This window comes from Otolemur garnettii, unplaced genomic scaffold, assembly GCF_000181295.1.
Source record: "Otolemur garnettii isolate 467f Iridium unplaced genomic scaffold, OtoGar3 scaffold00011, whole genome shotgun sequence".
Taxonomy (NCBI): domain Eukaryota; kingdom Metazoa; phylum Chordata; class Mammalia; order Primates; family Galagidae; genus Otolemur; species Otolemur garnettii.
Window position 1 is genome coordinate 26,781,961 of NW_003852406.1, and position 5,513 is coordinate 26,787,473.

The following is a 5,513-nucleotide window of genomic DNA, read 5'->3' on the forward strand; positions in this document are numbered from 1 at the left end:
GCTTGAGCCCAGGAGTTGGAGGTTGCTGTGAGCTGTGATGCCACCGCATTCTACTCAGGGGTATAGCTTGAGGCTCTGTCTCAAAAATAAAAAGAACATTAGCATGTGTCTCTTACTTACATAATCTCAGTGCCATGATCACACTTATGAAAACTGACATTAATTTCATATTACCTATTATTTTCTTTTCAACACTTGCTTCCAATTTTTTTTCTTTCTTTTTGAAACAGTCTTACTTTGTTGCCCTGGGGTAGAGTGCTATGGCATCGTAGCTCACAGCAACCTCAAACTCTTGGACTCAAGCTATCCTCCTGCCTCAGCCTAATAAGTAGCTGTGACTACAGGGCCCCACCACGGCACCCAGCTAACAAATTATTTTTGTCACTGAGATTTTCTTCCCCAATCCAGAATCCAATTCAGGATCATTCATTGAATCTTGTTGTCATGTTTCACTAGTGTCCTATTTAATCTAGAACATTCTCCAGGCTTTTTATTTTTGTTTCTTATGAATTTGATGTTAAGAATCTGTGCCACTTGTTTTGGATTTGTCTGATTGCTTCTTCCTGATTGGAGTCAGGTTAACAGCTCTAGCAGGAATATCACACAGGTGATGTTTTCCTCCACAGTACATTATAGGAGGCACTTTAGTCTGCCTGTTGGTGAGGCTTAATTTGATCACTTGGTTGAAGAAGTGTCCACCGTGGTACAGGTGCTCTTTCTTCTTTCTGATTACCTGTGGGATGGTACTCAGAAGCTGTGTTTCTACGCTTTCCCCCCAACACCTTTCCCTTCTATGACAAGAGCTGGTATTTTGCCATTTTACTTACTCTGTCATGGGAACTATTCTATACCAGCACCTAGAACTCTGTTATGGCCCCACCATAGCTGGATGTTATATTACTATACTGAGCTGTTCCCTTCTAGGGGCATCTGGTGATTGATTTACCCAATCCCCCACTGATGGACATAAATGCTATCTCCACATCTCTTGCTACTATAAGCAGTACTATAGGGACTGTTCTGCTGTGTTTTTTTTAAGGCATGTGTACAACAGAAGTGATTCCTCAGAGGCACCCCTAAGATTGAGTGGAAGTTTCTTGGGTACAGAAGGGGGAGAGAGCAGGGAGGTAACATTAAGGCAGGGAGAGGGCAAGGTACAGGTGTCCTGGGAACAGCAAGTGGGAAAGAAGTCTGACTGAGATACTAGAAGCCAGCAAATCCCAGAAAGGTCAGGTGACTTTCCCAAGGTCACAAAGCAAGTTGGTAGCAGAGGAAGGTACAAGACTCAGAGCCCCTCAGACACCCAGGACCGTGTTCTGCAAAGCCTCTATAGAGTAGCCTGGCCCTGAGTTCAAGTAACCTGGGGAAGAACCCCCCCTGCCTGACCCAGGATGCGTTGTAGAGGTTAAATTTGCAGTCGCCCCTTCAGCCACTCCTCTCAGCCTCCGACTTGGGGGAAAGGTGTCACCTCTTGGGGATGTTGTAAAGGGGGCTCCAGTCTAGGTACTGTTGGGGGGCTGCTGGGCCAGTTTGAGCTTATGACTCCACCAGGAGAAGCTGTCCAAGAAGTCAACAGCCCCAGCTTACAGGGTGCCTATGGTGAGGCAGGGAGCATTCCTAGTGCTGAGAGCAGCAGCTCTGGTCCTCAGGGCGACCCTCAGAGCAAAAGTTACAATTCATCGTAGCCCGGCACCTGTGGCTCAAGGAGTAGGACGCCAGCCCCATACCGGAGGTGGCGGGTTCAAACCCAGCCCCGGCCAAAAACTGCAAAAGAAAGAAAAAGAAAATGCCTGTCGGCTTGGCGCCTGTGGCTCAAGTGGCTAAGGCGCCAGCCACATACACCTAAGGTGGCAGGTTTGAATCCAGCCCGGGCCCGCCAAACAACAATGATGGCTGCAACCAAAAAAAATGCCAGGCATTGTGGCGGGCACCTATGGTCCCAGCTACTTGGGAGGTAGAGGCAGGAGACTCACTTGAGCCCAGGAGTTGGAGTTTGCTTGAGCTGTGATGCAATAGCACTCTACCCAGGGGGATAACTTGATGCTCTGTCTCAAAAAAAAAAAAAGAAAAGAAAAGAAAAAGCTCTGTCTCTTCATATTTAGGTGGCACCTATGGCTCAAGGAGTAGGGCACTGGCCCCATATACCAGGGGTGGCAGATTCAAACCCCGGCCCTGGCAAAACATAGCAAAAACAACAACAACAAAAAACCAATCCATTGTACTGGCTTAAGCAGCTAAGGCACCAGCCACATACACCTGAGCTAGTGGGTTCGAATGCAGCCCATGCCTACCAAACAACAATGACTGCTGCAACCAAAAAATAGCCAGACGTTATGGTGCGTGCCTATAGTGCCAGCTTCTTGGGAGGCAGAGGCAGGAGAATTGCTTGAGCCCAGGAGTTGGAGGTCGCTGTGAGCTGTGATGCTACGGCACTCTACCCAGGGCCACAGCTTGAGTCTCTGTCTAAAAAAAAAAAAAAATTCATTGTACAGATGGGGAAACTGGGGCCCAGAGTCACAGCCAGTACAGTAAAGGTGATAAGTTTATCTCTTCCTCTGTCCCCTTTCCAGATCCTCTGTAGCCATCAAAGATCAGATCCTTGAGAAAACCCACCCTAACTGATCACTCTTGGGCCTGCCCCTCAGAGCTCCACCATCTTTGTCCCTCATTGCCACTTCTCTCTCCTCCTTCCTCTCTCTGTCTCACTTGCTCTCTGTTACTGTCTCTTGCTAGGTTAGCGTGGTCCCAGCTATATAACAACTCCTGGGCACATAAGCCAGGGAGGCACCAGGGTGCCTGAGCAGCCCAAGAGCCTGACACCTGAGCAGGACAGGATGCTGATCAGAGGTATGACCCTAGGCAAGGCTACCTTGCCCCTCAGCCTCACTCAGGGTCCTTGACTGCAAAATAGGGATGACAGCCCCTCTGTCAGAGTTGTTGGGGAGGGTGATGAGCCATAATGTTCAAGGACAGGACCTAATGTAGAGTAAGTGCCCAGAAAGCAGGGTCTGTTATTATTGTTACTATTATCATCGTAGCAGTGGAGAGGCGACAGCAGCAGCTGCAGGCCCCGGAGGGGAGTGTTTGCAAACTGACAGCTGGAAGGGTGACTAACAGTGTCGCAGCCTCCGCGCCCTCCCGTGGTGACTGTGCATTTGGGAAGGAAGTAGAGGCATGGGATGTGGAGAGCTAACAGAGCTCTATTTAGAGGACCTGGAAGTCTGGGGACCCAGCCAATCACAGTGGGACCCAAGTTCAAGTTCTGGGCTGCCATCCCTAACTAGACGTGTGACTTCAGGTGAATTGTTCAACCACTTGAGCTTGGTTTCTGTCTCTGTAAAATAGGCATATAAAGACCTCATGGCGTGCCCCACCCCCATAGCATGTAGTTCATGGTGGCTCAGGGGTGGTTTATGTACTCATAGTGGTTCAGTCTCATGAATGCGTGGGGAAGGGGGGGAGCCAAGCTCATCCTCCTTGGGCCTCAGTGTTGTTGCCTAGATAGTGGGGGATGATGGGCTAACCTTAGGACAAGAAGGGCCATGAGTCCAGGTAAGGGGATACACTAGACCCTCCCAAGTTCATGGTTTCATTCCACCCTCTCCATGGCCTACTTTCAGGGTAAGGGATGTGATCCTCAGAAGGCTCAAGTCATGTACCCCAAGTTGAACACTTGGAAGAGCAGGTTGCAAGCACAGGTCTGCCTGACTGTGGAACTACATGTGAGGCCTGGAAGTGGTGGTGGTGGTCTCTGGCTCTCCTTTCCCAGTTCTTTCTGTCCTCTGAGATCACATGCTTCCCTGCTGAAGTCCCAGGCTCCATCACCCACAGACTCAAACCCTGGTTCCTCACATTGGCACTGGAAGCCCACAGAATTTATGTGGGCTCACTTGAAGCTATTTCCTACAGCATCCCCTAAGCAGGGATGCTCAGGGTGGGCTCTGGAGCCCAAGAGGGCAGAGTCCACCTCCTGCCTCCCCTCACGTTTCTCACATTGTGCCTGTGTCCTATCCTGACACCTTTGCACAGGCTGTCACACCAAGCTGCGATGCCTTCCCTGGTCCACCCTTTCTGAACCCTCTGGTACTCTCTTCTCTGGGGAACCTGCCTGAGCTTTGCAATCCTTACTCACTTCACTTACACATAAAATGTCCTCTCCCACTGCCTGACCTTGGGAGTAGGGATGTGTGTGACCATCAGCCTGGCTCTCAGACTTCATCCATTCTGTCAAATGAGCCTGGCCATGGGCCTTATAGAGGAGCTTCTCTTCCAGCATACTATGGCCATGGAGAAGCCACTGACCAGGTTGAGCCCTCAGTTTGCCCACCAGTGGAAAAGAAACAATATCCCCCTGCTTCCTGAGATGGGTTCCTGATCTGAGCTGCGGTTTCCATGTGTGTGCACAGTGTTGGGTGCTGCTCTTGGGTCATGGAGGTTGGCTGGGATAGCTTTTTTTGGGAGTCATATTTATTAAACTAAATACAGAGTTGATCCTTAAACAATGCAGGTGTTAGGGGCGCTGATCCCCCTGTGCAATCAAAAATGTACATATAGGCTCGGCGCCTGTAGCACAGTGGATACAGCATCAGCCACATACGCCAAGGATGATGGACTCGAACTTGGCCCAGGTCAACTAAACAACAATGACAACTGCAACAAAAAATAGCTGGGTGTTGTGGTGGGTGCCTGTAGTCCCAGCTTCTTGGAAGGCTGAGGCAAGGGAATAGCTTAAGCCCAAGAGTTTGAGGTTCCTGTGAACAGTGATGCTACAGCACTCTACTGAGGGGGACATAGTGAGGCTCAGTCTCAAAAAAAAGAAAATGCACATATAACCTTTTTTGTTTTTTGAGACAGTCTCACTCTGTTGCTTCAGCTAGCATGCAGTGGCATCATCACACCTCACTGCAACCTCAAACTCCTGGGCCGAAGTGATCTTCCTGCCTCAGCCTCCTGAGAAGCTGGGACTACAGGTGTGTGCCATTACAATTTCCCCAAACTAACCATTAATAATTTACTTTTGAGAGTGGCACCTGTGGCTCAGTGAGTGGGGTGCAGGCCCCATATACTAAGGGTGGTGGGTTCGAACCTGACCCTAGCCAAATTGCAATAAAAAAAAAAATCCAGGCATTGGCGGGGGGTGGGGGGAGTTTAATAGTCCTAGCTACTCGGGAGACTGAGGCAAGAGAATTGCCTAAACCCAAAAGTTGGAGGTTGCTGTGACCTATGACACCATGGCACTCTACTGAGGGCCACAAAGTAAGACTGTCTCTGAAAAAAAATAGTAATAATTTACTTTTGACTGAAAGCCTTACCAATAAGATAAACAGTTGATTAAGACATATTTTGTTGTTGCTTAAGCTAGAGAAAAGAAAACGTTAATAAGAAAACCGTGGCTGGGCATAGTGGCTCACGCCTATAATCCTAACACTCTGGGAGGCCGAGGTGGGTGGATTGCCCTGAGCTCAGGTTTAAGACCAGCCTGAGCCAAAGCCAGAGTGAGACCCTGTCTCTAC

The 5,513-nt window shown here is 49.3% G+C and overlaps 1 protein-coding gene across 2 annotated transcripts in view; it reads left to right on the plus strand.

Annotated features, from left to right (window-relative positions):
- Positions 1–5,513, plus strand: part of CSK (C-terminal Src kinase) — a 24,307-nt gene that overhangs the window by 10,002 nt on the left and 8,792 nt on the right. Inside the window, exon 1 of one of the 2 annotated variants that reach the window (XM_023510044.1) lies at positions 4,952–4,970. The exons of the other annotated variant lie outside the window; for it this stretch is intronic. The gene's annotated coding sequence lies outside the window, so the exon portion shown is untranslated. Of the gene's footprint in view, positions 1–4,951; positions 4,971–5,513 lie in introns of those variants that run through there. 2 annotated transcript variants of the gene reach the window in all.